Raw genomic sequence first — 27,300 nt, 5'->3', positions numbered from 1 at the left:
TAAGAGTCTGAAGGGCTGAGGGAGCCCTCACCACGACTACAGAGAGGAAGCAGGAAATTTAAAGGGCTGTCTCCACGTTTGCAAAGATGGATGGAAGAGTCCCAAGAAATGCAAAACTACAATCTTTACCTTTCTTCTCCTACTAAATAGTCTATTAAACAGTCTGTGAGTACAAATGATGAAATGAATAATTATTTTAAATATTTCTAATAATTTTACATTGTCAGAATCCAATATAATAGCTGTTCATTATATTCATGCATTATGGCAAAATCTAACAGGTCAAATACATGGGGCTTGGTCTTAAGAAGCTACTTTACATAAGATACTGCTAAATAAGACTTTTACTTTTGGTCTATATCTTATAAGTAACTTTCATTAAAATAATAAAAATAAACAGTAAAAATTAAAGTAAAATATAAAATATTCGAAGTATAAAAGTAAAAAAGGATTTGGTAATTTTCTGTCATAGGAACAGAAGAAAGTAGAGAAAGTGGCTGTCACAGAGTTGTATTCGTTAAATTCCACAAAGAATATTTTTAATTTTAAAATAGAATGTCAACAGGGTTCATTGAAATAAAGAGAAATAAATTAATGCTAAATAATTACTAAGGAAGTTTTGTTTATGGAAATGAATAATTCAGTGTTTTGCAAAGTAAATTCAAACAGCAGCTGCTTTGCTGACATTAAGCTAAAAAGAGCTTCCGCGAAATGTACAAACTTTAAAACCAGAGAATCATCATATTTTTAAATGTCAAATAGAAAGAGTTATTTCCTGGGTCTTCTGGTTTTAGTGTAAAATATTACACGGTTACAATGGTAATCGACCAACCATTTAAGGAGTTTCCCCATTACATTTTTCGTGGGGCATATCTGTCACATTCTAGTTAACTGAATATATGCATAATTCCTGGCCTGTTGAGTCTTGGGACAGCTGGGGGAGATAGGAATTCAGATTTCTAACAGTCTGTTCCTAACCCACTTGGTCCTGGATTCTATTCAGATCTCAAAATGAATCTATCATTGCTTTTCACTCCACTGCAGTTTCATTTCTGTCTCCGAACTACTGGCTCCGTTTATGGGGAAGGAACTCTTCCTCCTTCAAAAAGAAATGAACCCAAACGTAAAAAAACAAACACACTTGAGAGGAACTGCACATATTACAAATTAAGTTCATTTTTACTAAATAATTTATCCATGGTTTTTTAAGAATCAGTTTCTCAAAACAGCAGGTAATATAGAAACATGAAAAATACTCTTAAGGACCAATTTGATATAAAAACAAAACACTTCCAAACTGTCACGTAAGACAAAGGGAAAACCAGGTTCTACTTACATGAAAATTTTTTAGGTTTATCTATTGCCTAACGCAAACTGAAGTCTGTATCCCTTTAGTGGATCATGAAAATTTAGCAGACTGCAAACAACATTTGTTTTTAAAAATGAAAGAGAAGAGGAAATAATGTATACCGTGCATTTCGTCTATATAAACACATACATAAACACAAAAGTGCATACGTATGTATACACTGGGTTGTACTTTAAAATGTATTTCTTACCATCAGCCGGGTGAAAAAATATTTTGAAAGCCACTGGCCAAGCTAATTCTTATCCTCTACAACAGTAGAAAAAGAACTCAGAACTTCAACCATTAAAAAGGTTAAAGACCTTTTAAAAAAAAAAAAAATCACTAACTTTACATTTATTTTACCCAATTTTTTTAAGACGTGGACAACAATATTTTATTTCAGCTTATGAATACGTAGAATTATTTTACCCAATCAAAATGAGATCTTAAAAACAAATTATTCTCTTCCCTTAGTTGAAATCCACACAGTTCCAATTTAATCATACATACAAAATATAAAAGGTCTTAGGGAAAAAATGAACACAGATTTTACAAGACTCAAAACAGGGTTTTGAGTTAAGAAAAGGAATACTTTGAAAAGGTGTATGTTTTGTTTTAAAGCCTTGTTGTAATGCCTTACATCAGAAACCTAAGACTAAAGCAAATTTCTGCTAAAAGCTGGGTATCTTGCTGGATATGTCACAACCATCTACCTCAGACCTAAGGCGTCCAAGTTCACTGCTTCTGGCAAATCATTTGAAACCAAACTTTCATAGGTGTCATCAGGCTTCTCTTCAGGGGCCTCTTCAATCACCAATTCCTGCTAATGGCTCCTCTGATTAAAGGTGAAATTTCTGGGCTTCCCTGGTGGCACAGTGGTTGAGAATCTGCCTGCCAATTCAGGGGACACGGGTTCGAGCCCTGGTCTGGGAAGATCCCACATGCCGTGGAGCAACTAGGCCCGTGAGCCACAATTACTGAGCCTGCGCATCTGGAGCCTGTGCTCCGCAACAAGAGAGGCTGCGATAGTGAGAGGCCCCCACTTGCCACAACTAGAGAAAGCCCTCGCACAGAAACGAAGACCCAACACAGCCATAAATAAATAAATAAATAATTTTCAAAAAACAAAACATCTACAGTTAAGGAAATCTTGTAAAAAAAAAAAAAAAAGGTGAGATTTCTCAGGAATAAATACAAATTCCTGCATTTACATTTTAAAACATTCAAATTTTAGAAGAGAATGACAGATAAAGTCAATGTGATCCCATGATATGAAAAACGACAGGACACCTGGACCACTCGTATTAATATCAGTGTCACAATCGCAGTGGCAGCTCACAGCCTCTCTGTGCTCTTCTGGGGACCACACATTGAGATGGATCTGGACAAATGAGCATGTTCCTAGAGAAAGGGATCAGAAGACTGGGAGGTCTAAAAACCGCGGGGGTACACATGCCATGTTATGAACTGGCCACATCTTGGAAACCGACCCAGGGTATGTATGGGAAACTGGAAATACTTAAATTTAGCCAGAGCCGAAGCTCAAGAAAAAAAGCAAGACTGTGACTAGTAGAGCAGGCTTAAGTAACATCCTGGAAGACCTTAAATGTAAGAGTTTAGACTGGACCCTACAGGCAGTGAAGAATGACATGGACCAAACCGTACACTTCAGCAAGCTCTACCCAGCAGCAACACTTAGGGTAAAGTTGGGGAAGGAAAGGAAATTTTCTAGATAGAGAAATCTAGTCTATACGCTAAGAAAACAATTCAGGCAATAGATACTGAGGATAGTTCTGGCTACAAATTGCAGGATATTTCAAGCTCATAAACCCTTCCTCAAAAAAAGTAAACAAAGTAGTTTAAAAAAAGGAAACACTGGCTAGCTTCCACAATAAAGAAAAAAGGTATAGCTATGGTCTTATACCATAATTTAAAAAGGAATAGTTGAGAAAGAAAGAAAAGACTCTGGCAAGGCTCAGCCCAGCTTCCACCCCAACTCTACCCCCAGAACACACTGGGCAGAGAAAATGAGCTAAGAAACTCCTGAGAATTCACACTACTAGCACCCCTCATCCTTGAGAGAAGCAGACTAAGGGTATAAACGGGAATCCTAGAGAAAAGGAAAAAAACAAAACAAAACCTCTAGAATAAAAGCCTTCAGCCCCTCAGAGGACCCAGCAGGGGAAGAAGAACCCCCAGGGCTGCCATTCCCCAGGCTCCCCACTTAACAGAGATGGGCACCCAGAGGCAACCCCACAGGAAAGAGGACATAGCCCCAAGGGTTATTTAACAGAAACACTGCACTGGCCTGCGAGCCCCTTCTCCCCTCCCTCCAGGCTCCCACGAGGGACGAGAAACATCAGAAAAAGGTGGCAGGAGTGTTACAGAGAATTAACCCACAACTTCTCAGAGAAACAGCAGGGCAACTCTGCAAACACACCCTAAGGAAAAGAAGATTCATCTCAGATGTCACACTACATAAGAACTTCATAAAACATAAATTCAAGAAAGCTAGACTTCAAGGAATGGCTGATAAAATAGAGTGAGATGAAAGAGATAAAAATATAAACTGAAGACCAAAACAAACCCATAATAGTGGTTAATAAATAATAGGGAATAGAGTAGACACAGCTAAAATTCAAGTGAGAGATTTTACAAGAATGACTTAGGATAATCATCATAAATACAGAGGAAAATTTAAAAAGGTCACGCAAAGGTAGAGAAAACCAAGGCGTGGTAGGCAATTACTGTAGGCAGCTTCTAAGGTGGCCTAGAAAGATCCCAGCCTCCTGGCACCCACGCCCTTTTTGAGTCCTGACCCACAGAAACTGAGAGATGATAAATGTGTGCTGTTTGGGGCCACTGAGTTTGGCGTAATCTGTGATGCAGCAAATAACATCAAGTGTTAATCCCATGTCAAAGTTCCAAGGATGACTGGCATCTTAGAGGTAGAGAATTCAAAAAAGGAAAAGAAAAAAAGATATTTTAAATGACAATTTAAGAAAAGTTCTCTGACATGAAGAATTGAATCTAACAAGCAAAAGGACACAGTATATTCCAGAAAGAACTGATACAGAGCAATAAACACCCAAGATGCCAAACTCAGGGATAAAGAAAGAATTTTTCTACTATCCAAACACAAAAAATCAAATCATCTATGGCAAGATGGTTGCAAGGTGGGGCGGGGACCAAAGTCAGGCTGGCCTCTGACTTCTCAGAGCAACATCCAATGTCATAAAACATGAATGCAACATGTACAAAGTTCTGAGGGGAAAAACATGACCCAACAATTTTACACCCACCCTACACGTCACACACGTATAAGGCAACAAGTAGTCATTTCCAAACATGATAGTAAGGATTCTAGAACCGAAAGATTCTTCTTAAATAAACTATGTGACAATGAAATCCAGCCCATTAAGCAATGGATCAAAACAAAGAAATACAACGAGGAGAAGATGTGGTGAGCACTGAATTCATAGTTATAGAAAAGAAGTATTATAAATTGAGACCATGTGAAAATACAACTTACAAAAACCGGGACCCTAAAAGTCAGGATGTGGAGGGAGTATAATAATATTTTCAATACTGTTCATAATTAGAATATGAAATTTAAAAAACACAATGACAAGTTTATTAATGGTTCTTATATAATCTTTTCTTAATATCTGACGCAAATTTGGAAGTAATACATTTTTTAATCCAGAAAATTTTACCTGAACTTCAGCAAATCTTTCAGTTTAGTTTTGTTTTGCTAAATTCAACTTTTAAAAATCATGTATTTTCTGTAATTCCTTCCATATATGTTCACAGAGAGATACCTGTATTTGTGAATGTTGACATTTAGGGTAATTTTGTGGAAGAGGTTTCATACTTTCTATATTCCTTACATTATATAAATTGAGAATTTATAATTTTTATTAAAAGAATGATGTTTTCTAAAAAACTAACAATCAGATGCAGGAGGAGGTAAATAATAAAAGTCTGAACTGGGGCAGAGCTATCGAAAACGGAAAGTCTCATATATTGTTGGAAAGATTCCTGAACTGGGACTAGTTAACCTCAAAAGCTCCATCTAATGCTAAGTTTCTAAGATCACAGAATTTCCCTAAATAAAAAGCTTTGCTACATGGAAATCCCTGTTTTCTATTATATTAGGTCTAGACTTTTTTGCTAGGCTTTCAAGGAGCACCAAAACAGGGTCCTAAGCTAGTCTTATAATTAGGCTAATCTCTGGTCACTGTCTCAAAAAATGCTGCATTGTATTCAGCTTTCATGTTTTAACACCTATTCCGGATACCTTCTAAATAGGTTATTTAGATGTTACCCGTTTATAGGCTATTTCTTCCCTAATAGTTAATAAGATAAACAAATGGAGTTTAGAAAGAAAGAAAAAAAAAAAAGCTATCTAAATCTAACCTAGCTTAAAAGTCTATTTGTTGCATAAAATTCTTCCTAAATTCTTGGAATTTAACTAAAATTTTCTTTCAGAATTCCTAGAGCATTCATACCTTCCCATATAAAAACTTAACACTAAATTAATGTTGCTTTGTAAATTATATTAGTTAACTAAAAAAAAAAACACTTAAGCTAAAAGAATATAAAAATTAAGAATATTAGGTTAAATATAATCTGTTAAAAATTTTTTTAAGAAATACTTTTAAATTATTTAATTTAAAAATTTTTAAATAAATCTGATTCAAATAAATCTGATTTAAAAGTATGTTCTTAAACCTTTGATATTTCATATTAGGATTTAAAAAGATAATTTTATGTATTTATATGGAATGCTATAGTTTACAAATTGTTTTAATGCTCATTTTAAAATTTACTTCCAAAAATAATTTTACAATGATAATTATCCACAAAACCGCTGAGTACATTCAAAAACTAGAAACTTTAAAAATCAAAGGTATTTTTAAAAAAACTATGTGGCAGTAAGAAACAATTTCATGAAACTTCATAGATTTATCACAGAAACATATTTACCATAATCCTCTTTAACAACAAAAACTACATCTGCACATAAGCAGCTAAAGCTCTCATATTTGTTTTTCTCTCAACCATGACTAAAATGTTTGTATTCTTTGTTTTAATATTCCAACATATTCGAATGGCAGCTGTAGTTCTGGATTTCCCCCTTAATAGTAATTATAAAGTCTAAAATTATTTTTAACTGGCTCCTTGAATAAGACCTAAAACTTTGTTAATAAACACTTAATTCATTTAGAGTAATGAGAAAGAGCAGGGTAAGTCAACGTAAAGATGTATACAGTTTAACTATATTCTTAAGAACAGGATTTCCATATATTTCTACCACAAGATGGAGATAAAGTAGATATATTTACGTATTTCAAAAATATATAATTTTTATTACAGCATTTGATATCACTTAGCTTGTAATAAAGGCTGATCTTTAAGATAAATAGAAAGGTAAAAGTATTTCATGTGTGATCCGTTTCAATTACAGTTATTTCCAAAATATTCTTTTGATTAAAGAGAAGAAAATATAAAGGCATATAATGTTTATACATTTCAGTTCATTTTACACAGGTAACTACCAGTATTAAGATGTTTTAAAAAATACACTGAAGAAGATGATTCATATATCTATACCGCTGTTGTCCCATAAAACTTTCTGCAGTGGTGGTGATGATGATTAGTGTCTGGATTATACAATATGGCAGCCACAGTCCACATGTGGCTAGTGAGCATGTGAAGTGTGGGTAGTGTCACTAAGAAAAATGAAGTAGCTCCTGTGACTAGTGACTACTAAACTGGACGGCACAAATCTACAGCACAGCCAATTTAATATTTTAATACATATCAAAATCCAATGAGTTTTCAGGTATTAAAATAATTAACAGATAAAACCTGAACTTTAAAAATAATTACAAATTAATGATAAAAAATAGGTTCTGACAGTTAGTAATCAAGGTTTTTCCATAACCATGAGAAAAAGAATGGAAAATCTCAATATAACTACAGAGGTGAAAAATATATATTTAAAGGAGTAAAGTTTTATAGCACCCTTCAAAGGGAATCAGAGCATTATTAAAACATACATGCACACACACACACAGTACACACTAACGTGTTAAAAATATATCAATAACCATGTGAATTTTTATATTTGATACACAAATGTGCTGAAATATACAAAACATTTAAATATCTACACATGAAATAAATTCCATATTTACCATTTACTCAAGTCCAAGTTCAGTTAACATTTTCAATAATGGAAAAAAAAAATTGCTCCCGCTTTCTAAACAGTAAAGAGCCTAACTCTACAATTACACCGTAGAGCACTTTGTGCCAGAGACAGAGTCCAAAGAGAACTGGACCTCAAGCAATGTAAAGCTGGGCACCATTTAGGCTGGAGACCCAGTCCACAAAGATGCCACTGAAATCTCATTATCACATCCTGAGAGAATAAAGATTCACAATTAAACCACTTCACTGGGGTCTGTGCTGGGTCTGGGCAGAAGAGGGAAGGCAGCTGACCTAAAACTGCTTAAGAGGTGACACTGAGGAGGCAAAGGAGCATCAGAAAAGAATTCGTGGCTCAATCACCAAATAATTCTTGAAAATACGTTGACGGTTGGATTAGTCTGGCACACATGCTCTGACTTTAAAAGCAAACCAAAAAATCCCAAAAAGGATGTTTGATTAAACTGCCTGTAGGTTACAAAACCGGGACATTCTCCTTTTCACTAGCGAAGTCAGCTTGCTCTGACTAGTCACACGACACAGAAAATGAACAGACTCCCCATTCAGCAGACGGACCCCTCCCCCAAAGATCTCATTACTTATTTCAAAATGTGTTGTGTTAAAACTGAACCCCTAGAGGGCAACTCAGCTTCAATTTTTACTCCATAGTATATGTCAGTTCCTAACCAGTTTACAGATGCTATGACCTTGGAACTTTTCCTTTAAAACGAAAGGGAAATAGAAGAAAACTGAGATATTCCATCCACTACTGAAAAATATCATTATGGAATGTATTCTTTAACAGTGATAATTTAAAGATGAAGAATATGGTATATTTTTATTAGACATATTCCCGAATAAACGCCATCATAAATGAATATTTGAATATTAACACTCTCAGTAGGAACCATGTAGCAGATAGGAAAGACATACTTAACAAGTCTATTTAATATGAATGCTTAGCATAACTTTACATTCATTAAATGGCACGTTAAAATGTGTAGGGAAAAAGGTGAAGAATCCAGTCTTAACAATAATTAACCCTATAAATTACCCACTATAACCCACTACTCATAGGAAAACCAACGTTCCTTCAAGGTCAAAAACATGAAGAGGTTTCCCCGCTGCCCATCTAAACTGACTCTGCATTGTGAGGCAGAAGTGTTTAATTCTTTTTTTTTAATAAGTATTTTAATTAATTAATTAATTAATTTTATTTTTTGCTGTGTTGGGTCTTCGTTTCTGTGCGAGGGCTTTCTCTAGTTGTGGCAAGTGGGGGCCACTCTTCATCGCGGTGCACGAGCCTCTCACTATCGTGGCTTCTCCCGCTGCAGAGCACAGGCTCCAGATGCGCACGCTCAGTAGTTGTGGCTCACGGGCCTAGTTGCTCCGCGGCATGTAGGATCTTCCCAGACCAGGGCTCGAACCCGTGTCCCCTGCATTGGCAGGCAGATTCTCAACCACTGCGCCACCAGGGAAGCCCCAGAAGTGTTTATATTCAAATAGGCCCACTCAAAACACTGACATAGCAAAAAAAGAGTCATTGTATCAATGTGAAAAGAATATTACCTACCAAGGACACTAACCTATACAACTCAACAATGGTATATTGGACTCAACCTCTTTTTAGTGAAACTCAGAAACTGGGCATATACGAGTCTAATATACATATATGACCAGAGTTAACAGAATGAACTGAGAATTTCCCTGGATGATATACAAAATTACAATAATAACGTAATAACTTGATAAGTCATATATGTGTTTTTTAATACAAATAAGATTTTTAAAGGACCAACTCTAATGCTTGTATATATACCTTATACTTATACTCGCTAACTAGAAAAAAATTTTAACTCAATTTGTAGACAGTTTTTTTTTTTAACATTTTTACTGGAGTATAATTGCTTTACAATGGTGTGTTAGTTTCTGCTTTATACCAAAGTGAATCAGTTATACATATATCCCCATATCTCCTCCCTCTTTCGTCTCCCTCCCACCCTCTCTATCCAACCCTTCTACCTGGTCACAAAGCACCAAGCTGATCTCCCTGTGCTATGTGACTGCTTCCCACTAGCTATCTATTTTACATTTGGTAGTGTATATATGTCCATATATACACTACCACTCTCTCACTTTGTCCCAGCTTACCCTTCCCCCTCCCCGTGTCCTCAAGTCCATTCTCTAATAGGTCTGCGTCTTTATTCCCGTCTTGCCTGTGGGTTCTTCATGACCTTTTTTTTTTTTAGATGCCATATATATGTGTTAGCATACAGTATTTGTTTTTCTCTCTCTGACTTACTTCATTCTGTATGACAGACTCTAGGTCCATCCACCTCACTACAAATAACTCAATTTCATTTCTTTTTATGGCTAAGTAATATTCCATTATATATATGTGCCACGTCTTCTTTATCTATTCATCTGCCGACAGGACGCTTAGGTTGCTTCCATGTCCTGGCTATTGTAAATAGAGCTGCAATGAACATTGTGGTACATAACTCTTTTTGAATTATGGTTTTCTCAGGGTATATGCACAGTAGTGGCATTGCTGGGTCGTATGGTAGTTCTATTTTTAGTTTTTTAAGGAATCTCCATACTGTTCTCCATAATGGTTGTATCAATTTACATTCCCACCAACAGTACAAGAGGGTTCCCTTATTTCCACACCTTCTCCAGCATTTATTGTTTGTAGATTTTTTTTTCTTTTGTTTGTAGATTTTTTGATGATGCCCATTCTAACAGGTGTGAGGTGATATCGCATTGTAGTTTTGATTTGCATTTCTCTAATGATTAATGATGTTGAGCATCATTTCATGTGTTTGTTGGCAATCTGTATATATTCGTTGGAGAAATATCTATTTAGATTTTCTGCCCATTTTTGTATTGGGTTGTTTGTTTTTTTGATATTGAGCTGCATGAGCTGCTTGTAAATTCTGGAGATTAATCCTCTGTCAGTTGCTTCATTTGCAAATATTTTCTCCCATTCTGAGGGTTGTCTTTTCATCTTGTTTATTTATGGTTGCCTTTGCTGTGCAAAAGCTTTTAAGTTTCATTAGGTCCCATTTGATTTGTTTTTATTTCCATTTCTCTAGGAGCTGGGTCAAAAAGGATTTTGCTGTGATTTATGTCAGAGTGCTCTGCCTATGTTTTCCTCTAAGAGTTTGATAGTGTCTGGCCTTACATTTAGGTCTTTAACCCATTTTGAGTTTATTTTTGTATACGGTGTTAGGGAGTGTTCTATTTTCATTCTTTTACATGTAGCTGTCCAGTTTTCCCAGCACCAGTTATTGAGGAGGCTGTCTTTTCTCCATTGTATATTCTTGCCTCCTTTATCAAAGATAAGGTGACCATATGGGCGTGGGTTTATCTCTGGGCTTTCTATCCTGTTCCATTGATCTATATTTGTTTTTGTGTCAGTACCATACTGTCTGGATTACTGTAGCTTTGTAGTATACTCTGAAGGCAGGGAGCCTGACTCCTCCAGCTCCGTTTTTCTTTCTCAAGATTGCTTTGGCTATTCAGGGTCTTTTGTGTTTCCATACAAATTGTGAAATTTTTTGTTCTAGTTCTGTGAAAAATGCCCGTGGTAGTTTGATAGGGATTGCATTGAATCTGTAGATTGCTTTGAGTAGTGGAGTGATTTTCACAATGTTGATTCTTCCAATCCAAGAACATGGTATATCTCTCCATCTATTTGTATCATCTTTAATTTCTTTCATCAGTGTCTTATAATTTTCTGCATACAGGTCTTTTGTCTCCTTAGGTAGGTTTATACCTAGGTATTTTATTCTTTTTGTTGCAATGGTAAATGGGAATGTTTTCTTAATTTCACTTTCAGACTTTTCATCATTAGTGTATAGGAATGCAAGAGATTTCTGTACATTAATTTTGTATCCTGCTATTTTACCAAATTCATTGATTATCTCTAGTAGTTTTCTGGTAGCATCTTTAGATTCTCTATGTATACTATCATATCATCTGCAAACAGTGACAGCTTTACTTCTTCCTTTCCAATTTGGATTCCTTTTATTTCTTTTTCTTCTCTGATTGTTGTGGCTAACACTTCCAAAACTATGTTAAACAATAGTGGTGAGAGTGTGCAACCTTGTCTTGTTCCTGATCTTAGTGGAAATGGTTTCAGTTTTTCACCATTGAGGATGATGTTGGCTGTGGATTTGTCATATATGACCTTTAATAGGGTGAGTTAAGTCCCCTCTATGCCTACTTTCTGGAGGGTTTTTATCATAAATGGGTGTTGAATTTTGTTGAAAGCTTTCTCTGCATCTATTGAGATGATCATATGGTTTTTCTCCAATTTGTTAATATGGTGTATCACATTGATTGATTTGCATATATTGAAGAATCCTTGCATTCCTGGGATAAACCCCACTTGATTGTGGTGTATGATCGTTTTAATGTGTTGTTGGATTCTGTTTGCTAGTATTTTGTTGAGGATTTTTGCATCTATGTTCATCAGTGATATTGGCCTGTAGTTTTCTTTTTTTTGTGACATCTTTGTCTGCTTTTGGTATTAAGGTGATGGTGGCCTTGTAGAATGAAATTAGGAGTGTTCCTCCCTCTGCTATATTTTGGAAGAGTCTGAGAAGTATACGTGTTAGGTCTTCTCTAAATGTTTGATAGAATTCACCTGGGAAGCCTCTGGTCCTGGGCTTTTGTTTGTTGGAAGATTTTTAATCACAATTTCAATTTCAGTGCATGTGATTGGTCTGTTCATATTTTCTGTTTTTCCTGGTTCAATCTTGGAAGGTTGTGTTTTTCTAAGAATTTGTCCATTTCTTCCAGGTTGTCCATTTTATTGGCATAGAGTTGCTTGTAGTAATCGCTCATGATCCTTTGTATTTCTGCAGTGTCAGTTGTTACTTCTCCTTTTTCATTTCTAATTCTATTGGTTTGAGTCTTCTCCCCTTTTTTCTTGATGAGTCTGGCTAATGGTTTATCAATTTTGTTTATCTTCTCAAAGAACCAGCTTTTAGTTTTATTGATCTTTGCTACTATTTCCTTCATTTCTTTTTCATTTATTTCTGATCTGATCTTTATGATTTCTTTCCCCCTGCTAACTTTGGGGTTTTTTTGTTCTTCTTTCTCTAATTTCTTTAGGTGTAAGGTTAGGTTGTTTATTTGAGATGTTTCTTGTTTCGTAAGGTAGAACTGTATTGCTATAAACTTCCCTCTTAGAACTGCTTTTGCTGCATCCCACGGTTTTGGGTCATCGTGCTTTCATTGTCATTTGTTTTTAGGTATTTTTGATTTCGTCTTTGATTTCTTCAGTGATCTCTTGGTTATTAAGTAGTGTACTGTTTAGCCTCCATGTGTTTGTATTTTTTTACAGATTTTTTTCCTGTAATTGTTATCTAGTCTCATAGCATTGTGGTCAGAAAAGATCCTTGATACGATTTCAATTTTCTTAAAATTTACCAAAGCTTAATTTGTGACCCAAGATATGATCTATCCTTAAGAATGTTCCATGAGCACTTGAGAATAGTGTATTCTGTTGTTTTTGGATGGTGTGTCCTATAAATATCAAGTCCATCTTGTTTAATGTATCATTTAAAGCTTGTGTTTCCTTATTTTACTTCATTTTGGATGATCTGTCCATTGGTGAAAGTGGGGTGTTAAAGTCACTTACTATGATTGTGTTACTGTCGATTTCCCCTTCTATGGCTATTAAAATTTGCCTTATGTATTGAGGTGCTCCTATGTTGGGTGCATAAATATTTACAATTGTTATATCTTCTTCTTGGATTGATCCCTTGATCATTATGTAGTGTCCTTCTTTGTTTCTTGTAATAGTCTTTGTTTTAAAGTATACTTTGTTTGATATGAGAATTGCTACTCCAGCTTTCTTTTGATTTCCATTTGCATGGAATATCTTTTTCCATCCCCTCACTTTCAGTCTGTATGTGTCCCTAGGTCTGAAGTGGGTCTCTTGTAGACAGCATATATATGGGTCTTGTCTTTGTATCCATTCAGCCAGTCAATGTCTTTTGGTTGGAGCAGGTAATCCATTTACATTTAAGCTAATTATCGATATATATGTTCCTATTATCATTTTCTTAATTGTTTTGGGTATGTTATTGTAGGTCTTTACCTTCTCTTGTGTTTGCTGCCTAGAGAAGCTCCTTTAGCATTTGTTGTAAAGCTGGTTTGGTGGTGCTGAATTCTCTTAGCTTTTGCTTGTCTGTAAAGGTTTTAACTTCTCCATGAAATCTGAATGAGATCCTTGCTGGGTAGAGTAATCTTGGTTGTAGGTTTTTCTACTTCATCACTCTAAATGTGTCCTACCACTCCCTTCTGGCTTGCAGAGTTTCTGCTGAAAGATCAGCTGTTAACCTTATGGGGATTCCCTTGCATGTTATTTGTTGTTTTTCCCTTGCTGCTTTTATTATTTTTTCTTTGTATTTAATTTTTGATAGTTTGATTAATATGTGTCTTGGCGTGTTTCTCCTTGGATTTATCCTGTATGGGACTCTCTGTGCTTCCTGGACTTGATTAACTATTTCCTTTTCCATATTAGGGAAGTTTTCAACTATAAGCTCTTCAAATATTTTCTCAGTCCCTTTCTTTTTCTCTTCTTCTTCTGGGACCCCTATAATTCGAATGTTGGTGTGTTTAATATTCTCCCAGAGGTCTCTGAGACTGTCCTCAGTTCTTTTCAATCTTTTTTCTTTATTCTGCTCTGCAGTAGTTATTTCCACTATTTTATCTTCCAGGTCACTTATCCGTTCTTCTGCCGCAGTTATTCTGCTATTGATTCCTTCTAGAGAATTTTTGATTTCATTTATTGTGTTGTTCATGATTGTCTGTTTTCTCTTTAGTTTTTCTAGGTCCTTATTAAAACGTTTCTTGTATTTCCTCCATTCTATTTCCAAAATTTTGGATCATCTTTACTATCATTATTCTGAATTCTTTTTCAGGTAGACTGCCTATTTCCTCTTCATTTGTTATGTCTGGTGGGTTTTTACCTTGCTCCTTCCTCTGCTGTGTTTCTCTGTCTTCTCATTTTGCTTAACTTACTGTGTTTGGGGTCTCCTTTTTGCAGGCTGCAGTTTCATAGTTCCCGTTGTTTTTGGTGTCTGCCCTCAGTGGCTAAAGTTGGTTCAGTGCGTTGTATAGGCTTCCTGGTGGAGGGGACTGGTGCCTGTGTTCTGGTGGATGAGGCTGGATTCTGTCCTTCTGGTGGGCAGGTCCACGTCTGGTGGTGTGTTTTGGGGTGTCTGTGACCTTATTATGATTTTAGGCAGAGTCTCTGCTAATGGGTGGGGATGTGTTCCTGTTTTGCTAGTTTTTGGCATACAGTGTCCAGCACTGTAGCTTCCTGGTCATTCAGTGGAGCTGAGTGTTGGCATTGGGATGGAGATCTCTGGGAGATTTTTGCCACTTGATATTACGTGGAGCTGGTAGGTCTCTGGTGGACGAATGTCCTGAACTTGGCTCTCCCACCTCAGAGGCACAGCCCTGATGCCTGGCTGGAGCACCAAGAGCCTGTCATCCACATGGCTTAGAATAAAAGGGAGAAGGAAGGAAGGGAGGAAGGGAGGGAGGGAGGGAGGAAAAGGTAAAATAAAATAAAAAAGTTATTAAAATAAAAAACAAAATAATTATTAAAAAAATTTTTTAAGTAATTAATAAAAAAGAAAGTAAGAAAGAAGAGAACCAAACCGAAAAAACAAATCCACCAATGATAACAAGCACTGAAAAGTATACTAAAGAAAAAGAAAAAAAAAACAAACGGACAGACAAAACCCTTGGACAAATGGTAAAAGCAAAGTTATACAGACAAAATCATACAGAGAAGCATACGCATACACACTCACAAAAACAGAAAAAGGGGGAAAATATATATATATATCGTTGCTCTCGAAGTCCACCTCCTCAATTTGGGATGATTCGTTGTCTATTCAGGTATTCCACAGATGCAGGGTACATCAAGTTGACTGTGGAGATTTAATCCGCTGCTCCTGAGGCTGCTGGGAGAAATTTCCCTTTCTCTTCTTTGTTCGCACAGCTCCCGGGGTTCAGCTTTGGATTGGGACCCGCCTCTGCATGTAGGTCGCCTGAGGGCGTCTGTTCTTCGCTCAGACAGGACGGGGTGAAAGGGGCAGCTGCTTCGGGGGCTCTGGTTCACTCAGGCTGTGGGGAGGGAGGGGTACGGAGTGTGGGGCGAGACTGCGGCGGCAGAGGTCAGCAAGACGTTGCACCAGCCTGAGGCGCGCCGTGTGTTCTCCTGGGGAAGTTGTCCCTGGATCACGGGACCCTGGCAGTGGCGGGCTGCACAGGCTCCCGGGAGAGGAGGTGTGGACAGTGACCTGTGCTTGCACACAGGCTTCTTGGTGGCTGCAGCAGCAGCCTTAGTGTCTCATGTCCGTCTCTGGGGTCTGCGCTGATAGCCACAGCTCACGCCGGTGTCTGGAGCTCCTTTAAGCAGTGGTCTTAATCTCCTCTCCTCGTGCACCAGGAAACAAAGAGGCAAGAAGAAGTTTCTTGCCTCTTCGGCAGTTCCAGACATTTTCCCGGACTGCCTCCAGGCTAGCTGTGGCGCACTAGCCCCCTTCAGGCTGTGTTCACACCGCCAACCCCAGTCCTCTCCCTGCGATCCGACCGAAGCCGGAGCCTCAGCTCCCAGCCCCGACCCGTCCCAGCGGGTGAGCAGACAAGCCTCTCGGGCTGGTGAGTGCTGGTCGGCACCGATCCTCTGTGCGGGAATCTCTCCGCTTTGCCCTCTGCACCCCTGTTGCTAAGCTCTCCTCTGTGGCTCCGAAGTTTCCACCCCGCCACCCCGTCTCTGCCAGTGAAGGGGCTTCCTAGTGTGCGGAAACCTTTCCTCCTTCACAGCTCCCTCTCACTGGTGCAGGTCCCACCCCTATTCTTTTGTCTCTGTTTTTTCTTTTTTCTTTTGCCCTACCCAGGTACGTGGGGAGTTTCTTGCCTTTTGGGAGGTCTGAGGTCTTCTGCCAGTGTTCAGCAGGTGTTCTGTAGGAGGTGTTCCACATGTAGATGTATTTTTGATGTAACTGTGGGAAGGAAGGTGAATTCAGGGATCTGAGACAACCACAAATCAAATCTCTGCTCACGTAGATTAGAATCTAGATTTGAAATTTGACAAACCAAAGACTGTGCTGATGAAACACAGAGAGACCATTACAGAGGGTGAAGTTTGTGTGCCATGAGGTTAGCGATTTTCTTAACAGGAAAGAGGGAAAGGGGGTAGCCATGTAATTTACAGGATAAAAGGGGATAGGGGTTGAAGACTGCAAAAGTATACTTGGGTTTATCACTTCCTATGACGAGTTTGCTAAGAATCTTTGGCGCTCTGGAAAAGAATTTGAACGCTGGCCTACATAATTTGGGGCTCAACCTCCATGATGGAAGTAAGGGAAATAAAAATTCAGGAAACAGAAAACATACACACAAAAACTAAGAATAGCTACAACAACAGAACAACCAAAACATATATCGTTAATACGAAAAAGAGTACCCCGGGCAGTGAAGTAGGTAATTTTAATATATTCAAAATGACCTGAGAACGGAGTAAAACCCATATGGCTCATTACTATACGCTGCTTTAAGGGGCAAGCCTGTGCCTTTGGCTAATCCCTGTTTCTCAACCTTGGCTGCACATTGAAATCACCTTGGGAGCTTTTAAAACAAAAAAAACAAAAAAAAAACCTAACACCTTTCTTTAAAGACAGAAACCTGTGCACTGGTATTTTAAAAAAGATTCCCAGATAATTCTGATGTACAGCAGGGGTTGAGGACCACTGATCTGGCCTATGTGAGAGATGAAGACCAAATGCACTTCAATCAGCAGGGCAGAGCAGAGGTTCCACTGTAAGAATGTGATGAGTTGAATTTCATCATCTGAATAGATCTGACCAGGGAAGATGTGGAAGAAAAAGATAACACAGAACAAATCGCATGAAGCCTTTATCACTGAGGCACTGGACAAATAGGTCCACTCTGAAAATCACGGGGTACTAACAAAGAGTTCCTTAATACATTCAACAATATGGTCTGCTGAGGCCAAAATAAGAGAAAAACAAACAGTTCAGATTTTTCACAGTAGTATATCCAAAAGTATGGATATTTGCTACATTTGATATTTTAAATCACCAATATACCCAACACTCAGAAACAATTTCTGTTAACATTTCTTCATAGCTCTCTCTCTCCATACTATTAGTCATAATTTTGGTTTAAACATTTATTTCGTAACTATCCCCCCTACCATACTTAAACTCCCTAAGGATGCAGACTGACTTGGTTTCAACTGACTTGGTTTCAAAAATAACTAATTATGGAATTAGTTAATTTTGGTAAGCTCTTCTGTATTTTTTAAAAACTTAATTTAATTAAACTAGGGATCAGGAAATTTTTTCAGTAAAGAGGCATATGGTGAATATTTTAGGCTTTGTGAGCTATGTTGTCTCTGTTGCAACTACTCACATCTACTACAGCAGCATGAGAGCAGCCACAGGCAACACCTAGGTAAATGGCCATGGCTGTGCTCCAATAAAAGAGAGACAGGCAGAGGGAAGGATTTGACCACTGTAGACCATCAACCCTGGATGAAAATGATATATTATGCTAGTCTCTCATATCAATCATGCATCATTATTGTCACAAATTTGTGTATATCATTTCTAGTACCATAATTTTTAAAACCAATCAGACTCTGTTGACATCTAAGTTTTTGACAATATTTTATATTATATACAATGCTATGTCACATCTCTGATAATTTCCTTAAGACACATTCCTACCAATAGAGTTGCTAGGTGAAGCAGTAGCCACATTTATGAATTTTTGTTAATTATTTAAAATACTCACAAACCCCTTTCCTGACATCATGCTCATCTATATTCCAAGCCAGCAGTGTAAATATCTGCTTCTCCAAAGCCTCATCAACATTACACATCATATGTTTTCTTACCCACAAATACTTTATTATGCACACGATTAGAGTTCTATATTTACTTTTTCTTATTAGATGACATTTATACAGTGAAATAAACAAATCTTAAATACAGCACTCAACAAAAGCATACACCTGTGCAACACAAATCAACAAAATACAGAACATTAAAATCATTCCAGAAAGTTCCTTTAAAGTCCCTTTCCAATCAGTACCTGTCCCACTAGCACCCCAACAGTGCCACCGTCGTTTGGATTAGTGGAGCCTATTCTAGAGCACCATGTAAATGTTGCCTGTTCTAAAATATAATATTTTTTAAAAGTATGTACTCTATTTCTTTCATATTTACATTCTACCCAGAGAGACAGTTTTGAGATTCATCTCTGTTATTAACACTATAACACTAGTTTATTCCATTTTACTGCTGACTAGTATCCACTGCATGAGTATACCACAGTCTACCCCTTCTCCTTTGGAAAGATACCTGGGTTATTTTCAATTTTTGGCTATTTGAATAAGCTACTATAAGTATTAATTGTACAGAAATGAAACATAAGTTTCATTTCTTCTGGGTAGAGTTGCTAGGTCAGTGGGCAGGTGTATGTTTAGTGAATGCTATCAGTGTTTTCATGGTAGCCATTCTGGTAGGTATGCAATTCCAATTATGTAAAGGTTACTATCTTCAGGTCCCTGAAATTCTGTTCATTTTGAATCTTTTTTTCTCTGTTCTTTAGATTGACTATTTCTATTGATCTATCTCTAGATTCATGACTCCTTCTGCCATTTTTATTCTAAAGTTTTTACACCAGATATTGTATATTTTCAGTTCTAGAATTTTGATTTAGGTCTTTTTTATTGTTTCAGGTTCTCTTAAGAGTTCTTGTCTTTTTATTCATTGCAATCATATTTTCCTTTACATTCTTAAACAATTACAATGTCTGAGATAAAATCCTTGCCTGCTAATTCCAACATCTTAGTAATCTTGAAGTTAGCCTCTGATGATTTTTTTTTAAGAATGGGTCATATTTTCCTGTTTCTGTGTACACTGAATAATTTGGCATTGATCATGAATATTGTGAATGATACCATATAAAAAGTCTGGATTCTGTTGTTTCTCAAGAATTTTTTTTCCTTTTTCACTTAAGCAGTCAATTTTCTTTGCTGAACTCAAATGCAGAAACCTGTCTCCCTGGCAATAATGTATAGTGGGTAGCAGCTCAATTTTTGGTTCAGTTCTTTTAGCCTTAACTAAGCTACCTGTCATGTGCCCCATATGTATTTTAGGACTGAGCCAGGGTTTATGCACAGAATTTGATGCTCCTCTTCTCTGGCTTGATCCTTGTTGGGATTTATGCTCTTCCCCTTCCCTCCATGTATAAAAATGTATAAATAAACTGCCAGGGCCTGCAGTTACACCAAACCCTGTGCTTGGTTCTTCAAACCATCAAAACCAACTTGTTTTTGTTTTGGTTTTGGTTTTGGTCAGAGTCTCAGCCACCCTACAGGGCAGAGAGTCACCCAGTCCTACTCCTTTCCTTCAATGTTTGACTGCCCTCTGATTTCCATCTGCTTTTGTTTACCCTCCAATGCCTTCAGGTAGTTGTCTTTAATATATTGTTTTTTACAGAAGGATGTGTGTGATAAGAGCTAGTAGGCCAGGCCAGAAGCAGAAAGTCTCCATTACGAATTTTTAAATCATATCAAGTTTACAGGTTACATATAGTAATACTGGGTGTGGTTTGCAATTAACCCACTGAAAGTGAGAGCATGTTTTATAACATACTTACTAATATGTAATTTATCAGAAATGCATATGTAATTTATCAGGAAGAAGCTTTGTGTCCTTTGCTCATTTTTTAAACTGGATATTCACTGATTCCTTACAGATAGTAAATATTTATATACTAAGGATATCAAATCTTTGCCACATATGTTAGAAATATTTTCCTAGTTTGTGATCTTTCTTTCTATTATGTTTATAGAATGTAACACACAGAAAAATTTACCTTTTCTATATTTATAGTTTTGTTGTATTATAAAATTTAACATGATTCTTTATAGGTTTTTTTTTTAAAGAAATATATGTTCATTATAGAGAACAATCTATAAAAATAAAAAAAATCACCCATAATCCACACTCTTCCTCCCATATCCCTTTATGGTTGTTTTAAAAGTTGGGTATATGTGCTTCCAGTCATTTGGAAGTTTGCTTAACATTATCTGCTGAAGCTGAAATTATACACATCATATGACCCAGAAATCCCATTATTAAGTACATAAACAACAGAAATGTATGCACACAGGTACCAAAGACCATGAACAAGAATGGTTATAGGGGCATTATTTGTATAAAACCGGAAATGACCTAAATATCCATCACAGCAGAATGGATGAATAGCACATTTCTATCATGGCACTACGTGACAATGAAAATGAAGGAACTGTTACTACATGCAAGAACACGGATGATTCTCACAAAGTTGAGTAAAAGAAGTCAGACACAAGAGCACATACCATATGACTCCATTTAAATTAAAAAACAGGCAAACTCATCTATGCAGTTTGTAGTTTTCCTCCTTATGGGAGGAGGAAAAGGACAGTGTTTGGGAGGGAACACAAAGAAGGCTGGCTTCTGGTCACTTCTGTTTCTTGACTTCAATAGTGGTTACACAGATACGTTTACTCTGTCATAATTCATCAAGCTATGTACTTATAATTTGCACATACAGGACATATAAAAAGCTTATTTCAAGAAAGTAATGTTTTCATTTTGGAGAATATGAAAAAAAACTACATGTAGGAAAAGAAATAACCTATGATCCACCTTTTTCCTTCCCACATTTCCAGGTATTATTATTAAATTTTGAATGTATTTTTTTCCCTATATGAATCTATCATTTTGTTATAATTAGGATAATACTAGGTATACAATTTTATATCATGCTTTTTTAAACTCAGCATTATGAACGTGTCCAGATTTGTTAATGATCCTTCATAAAATTAACTAGTAATTACCACATAATATTTTGAGTGTATTTTTCATAAGATTAACAAGGTAATAAAAATCAAGAAGACTTTCAATTTCACTAAAAACTAAACATCAAAAAGTATTGTTTTTTTTTTAATTGGGGTATAGTCGTTTCACAATGTTGTGTTAGTTTCTACTGTACAGTGAAGTGAATCAGCTATATGTAGACATATATCCCCTCTTTTTCAGATTTCCTTCCCATTTAGGTCACCACTGAGCATTGAGTAGAGTTCCCTGTGTTATACAGCAGGTTCTTATTAGTTATCTATTTTATACATATTAGTGTATATATGTCAATCCCAATCTCCCAATTCATCCCGTCCCCCCCCCTTCCCTGCTTGGCGTCCATAAGTTTGTTCTCTACTTCTGCCTCGCAAACAGGTTCATCTGTACCATTTTTCTAGATTCCACATGTATGCGTTAATATACGATATTTGTTTTTCCCTCTCTGACTTACTTCACTCTGTATGACAGTCTCTAGGTCCATCCACGTCTCTACAAATGACCCAATTTCATTCCTTTTTATGGCTGAGTAATATTCCATTGTATATATGTACCACATCTTTATCCATTCATCTGTCGATGGGCATTTAGGTTGCTTCCATGACCTGGCTATCATAAATAGTGCTGCAATGAACGTTGGGGTGCATGTCTTTCTGAATTATGGTTTTCTCCGGGTATGTAACCAGTAGTGGGATTGCTGGGTCATATGGTAATTCTATTTTTAGTTTTTTTAGGAACCTCCATACTGTTCTCCATAGTGTAGCTGTATCAATTTACATTCCCACCAACAGTGCAAGAGGGTTCCTTTTCTCCACACCCTCTCCAGCATTTATTGTTTGTAGATTTTTTGATAATGGCCATTCTGACTGGTGTGAGGTGATACCTCATTGTCGTTTTATAAATTATAAAAATAAACATTAAGTTCAACATGTACCTCAAATTATTATGCTATGTGAGTATGACCACATTTTTAATGAGTGAATGGTCTACAGTGTATATATGTTAGGGCTACAGCCCCCAAAAAGAGTGTTACAGAAAACAGCATTAGAGGTGTTCCCAGAAAATGAAGTGAATAATAAAAACTGCTTAAGCTATTGGAAGAAAGTAACTTTTCAATCTAGGTGAAGGCAGGGATAAATAATACATAGCAAACAAGATCTGTAACTAAAAAGCAGTTAACTACAAATAAACTAGCACGTAGGCCAAAAGGACAAGTACTAGACAAAGCATATCATCACCTACCAAATCCACCACTCATGTCTGACACAGCACCAGTGTGCTGGGCAGCCACTTCCAACTCATCAGAGTCAGCACAGAGAAATGGTATTTGCTGCCTTTGACCACTCGTCACTTTATACAAATGGCTAATTTAGCCTCTTCACTGTGGTGTGAGACCAGGTACCCAGCACCAGATACTGCAGCCAGCAGTACTGAAGGACAGTTTGATGAATTAACAAATCAGTGTAATCATGATTTAATTCTGGAATGAAAGTAGTCCAGGTGGAACCTTAAAACCAAGGAACAAAAATGTCAGTCTTTATCACTGTCCAAATTGACGTGTATCAAACGCACACCAAGAGAACTGACACTTACACAAAAATATTAGAAAAATACCAGAACCACCACAATTGGATAAACATTCGCCTCCTTTGTTTCCCTTGAAAAGAGTGACGAATTTTTACTACCGTCCAATACAGTGGCTTCAAACTTAGACGTCTACCAGACACCTCAAAGTTCATGTCCAGAACTAGACTCCTGATCTATCGATCGCCAAAAACTAAAATAAAATAATAAAATTTCTCCACACACAGGCTTCCCCATCTCTGTTAACCACAACTCCATCCATTACTTGCTCAGGACAAGTAACAGGGAGTTGTCTTTTTCTCTCTTAACTCTGTCTTCAAAATACACCCTGGGTGCGCTCATTCTCACCATCTCCACCGTTACCACCCCTCCACTTCACCACCCTCTATCAGCTGGACCATCACAGTCACATCCCTAAACTGGCGTCCCTGGTCTGCCCCTGCCCCATCCCATCTACACTTAACGCAGCGGCAAGTGATGCTAGCACATCGCAGATCAGACCCCGTCTCCTTCCACTGCTCTAAGCCATCACTACCTTTCATTTGGCTCCTCAGTGCCCACAAGACCCTGATTCTATCCACTGTCACCCTCCTGAACGCTCACTTCCTGCTCTCCTCCTCACTCATCCCACCCTAACCACAGGGACCTTTCTGTTGCTCCTCAAACATGCCAGCCGTATCCAGTGCCTCAGCATCTTTGCACGTGCTACTCCTGTTCACATCATTCCTCCCAGAGATACTGCACCTCACTCCTTCACCTCCTACAAGAATTCTGTTCAAATGTCACCGTCTTAGTGAGACCCATGCTGACCACCTACTAAAAACTGCAGCCCCTTCTAACACCAGCACCCTCCCCACTGCCTTACCCAACTTTATTATTCTCCAGGTCACTTATATTTACTTATAATAACTTAACAATATTTACCTCCCTCCTTCACTGAAATCTAAGGGCTTTCATGGCAAATATCTTTGTCTGTTTTATTTACTGTTCATATAATGGTGACTACTAAGTGGGAAATACTCAGTAAATGGTTTTGAATGACCATGTTCCATATAACCCTAAGGGTCCATTCAAGTGCCTAAGAGAATCTGAAAATTCCGTTTTGGCTTTGTAAAAATATATTTTTAGTCATGTAATAATTGACCAACACTAAAACATATGCAAATAGTATTATCAAATGCTAACACGTTGGAGACAGCCAATATAATAAAATATGATGCCAGAAAAACTTGCTTATGGGCCTCAGAACAAAATTTCTATTATATCTATTTAATTGAACAATACTCTGAAAATCTGAGTAAATCATAAGAAATCATTACTATTTAGAACTGCTTCCTTATGTGATTTAGGATTTACTCTATATTTTGCATCCCTCAAAAAACTGAACCACAAAAATTAACTGGGAGATACATACTAGGCAACAACTGTTATAACATCTGATTTCAAATTTGCTTCCTGAAAATAATAATTGTTTTCATGTACTGACTCTGTAAATGTAACAAAATCAGTGACTTGTAATAATACAACAAAAAATACTGCTTTTATCTGTTTTAGACATTACAGTTTGAAACAAATTCTAGCCTCATCCCAAAAAGAACTGATTATTTTTTAAATAGTTCTAAACCTACCAATCTAGTGCATTCCAGGGTTCTGTACAAACCAAACTTCCCCTTTATTCTCCACAGACATACAAGATTTCTATAAGAATGTATTTAGTAAAAATATAACTATTTGTGTGTATTTGCAAGAAGTTTACCAGTCACAGGCTATGATTAGAATCCCAATCACAACTCAAGGATCATCAGATAGCTTAAATGAAGTGTGATCTCGTACTCAGATTTTATATACAAGGGCATGGTACTGTTTAAAGATGATACTTAGTTTTGGATTAATTGCTCATAAGATGAAGAGATATAAGTCTATTACAGCAAAATAATTGGAAGTTGAATAGCCAGGAAACTAGGAAAATAATACAAACTTGTTAATACTGATAGAAGTTATAACTCACATTTTTATTAATAATACTCATTTTAACAATATTTCTAAGTTTCAAGCCATGTAATTTTTTGGTTTTGTGTTCAAATGTAGACTTTTCACTCTTATACCTTCAGAGATGAGTTGCATAAATCAGTTGTTAAAAACACTAGATTCATCTGCTCTGACAATATTCCCTGCTAATTTAGTCAATTAAAGATTTAGCTGAAAGTGGGGGGTGGGTGGGTGATGAACTGGGAAATTGGGATTGACATATATACACTAATATGTATAAAATGGATAACTAATAAGAACCTGTTGTATAAAAAAATAAATAAAATAAAATTCAAAAAAAAATTTAACTTAACTTCTAAAACTAAAACATACTGCACCTTTCTTTGTGAAAGAAGAACTAGCCATTTTATTCAAGAGGAGTACTAATGTCCAATTACAGATAATTTTATTACAAAATTGCCATTATTCAGAAACAAGACCAATAAGTCAAGACAATCATTAAGTCCTACAACAGAAGTGTGAATTAATAAATGTAACTAAGAACTACTAAGTCAATGAGCAATGACCATATCATATACTTTGCTCAGTTGTTTTAAAAATCATTCATCTGTACTTGTGACTGACAGAGGTCTATTATTCATGATGCCACTGGCATGACGTCAGGCCCAACAGACATACATAATAACTTTGATTGAACACATAATTATTTAATTAAGTATTATAAAGTTATTAAATACATAATAACTTTTACTGTGTCCATGTGCAGAAAAGAGTTACCATGGCAGGCCTGACACCACTCTCCTTAGAAAGGCCTGCTTACAAGGCTGGCCCTTAGCTGGCGTCAGAACCTGGATTTGGGGAGCGTTCCCACCATTCCCTAATTGATGAGAGCTGCTCACTGTGCCTAAACTGTCTGGGTAAACCACGTGGTTTATGTTCAACACCTGCTTTCCTTCTGGGAGTCTGGAATTTTGGTACATACTATGCAGAGGCTGCCACGTGACCGACTCCCAGTTAAAAGTCTGAGGACCGAGTCTCTAACGAGTTCCCCCCGAGACAACATTTCACGCGTTGTCACAATTCAGCCATGGTGGAATTAAGCTCATGCTGAGTGACTCTACCAGGAGAGAACTCTAGGAAGCTTGCACCTGGTTTCCTCTGGACTTCGTCCCATGTGCCTTTTCCCTTTGCTGGTTTTGCTCTAATAAATCTTAGGCATCAGTCTGACTATATGCTTAGTACTATGAGTCTTTGTAGGAAATCACCAAACTCAGGGGTGGTCTTGGGGACCCTGACACAGTCCAGTGTAGGTCCAAAGAAGAGGACTTGTGCCTTAAATCTCTTTAAATTTCTTAGAATATATAACATACTCTTATACATAAAAGATACTCATATTTTGTGATTTTATATATTATCTTCCTAACATATCCAAACCAGTCTAAAGATGTGTTGAATCTCTACTTCAGTGTGACTTAACATTGGTGAACCGGTTAAATGGCAAATACATATGATAATACATGTACAATTCAAACAACAAATGAAAAGTTTTGGGCAGGTTCAAGTAACAGAGTTGGATAGAAGATTGATTACTTTGAGCATTTACAGTCTGCAGCCCTCCAATTTGTTTTAATGATGTCTTGATAGTTCTCTGCCTGCAAATATCCTAAAGAATATCCTAAGCATTCTTAATTTGAATTTCTTTTTTGTTAATTCATCCATCTTTGGAACTTAGCAAAATATAACATATTTCAGTTGTGTTTGACTGATAAAGACGGCAGCCATTTTATCAAGCTTCTGTGTTATTTAACGACAGTTCTGTGATGTGTCAAATAAACAATCCATGCTTCCTTATACTTTATACAATTCCTTTAGAACCAATCCTACCTATTGGCCAGTAGATCAAAAAGACTGCCACAGAAAACACTGATACAAAAGAAACATTGAAATATGATAAAAGAAGGCCCAAGGGATGAAAGGAGTGAGTTGGAGAATATATCCAGGTTAAAGAAAGTTCCAGGCCACCCCTGATGTCAAAGTACTTTTCTGGTCTTGATCTGTCGTAACAAAAAGAAAAAAGGGTTCTTCCTATTTTTAAGGCAAACTTCTTTACTCAGCATAGAGATGTTATATCAAATGCCAATTATGCATTTCAAAAAAGCAAAGAAATCCAATGAATTTTTACAAAACACAGCAATTTAG

At 36.8% G+C, this 27,300-nt stretch overlaps 1 protein-coding gene and 1 long non-coding RNA gene across 8 annotated transcripts in view; both read right to left on the bottom strand.

Moving 5' to 3' along the window:
- Positions 1–27,300, bottom strand: part of CMC1 (C-X9-C motif containing 1) — a 72,887-nt gene that overhangs the window by 20,925 nt on the left and 24,662 nt on the right. The window lies entirely within an intron of this gene.
- LOC309638789 lies at positions 734–8,723 on the bottom strand. Its single transcript, XR_014251298.1, has 2 exons — positions 5,065–8,723; positions 734–1,099 (listed from the first exon to the last, which is right to left on the bottom strand). It is a non-coding gene; the product is annotated as an uncharacterized lncRNA (long non-coding RNA).

This window comes from Balaenoptera physalus, assembly GCF_965194825.1.
Source record: "Balaenoptera physalus genome assembly, chromosome: 11".
In the NCBI taxonomy this organism is placed as follows: domain Eukaryota; kingdom Metazoa; phylum Chordata; class Mammalia; order Artiodactyla; family Balaenopteridae; genus Balaenoptera; species Balaenoptera physalus.
The sequence above is the reverse complement of the archived record's forward strand: the minus strand, read 5'-3'. Positions and strand labels throughout refer to the sequence as shown.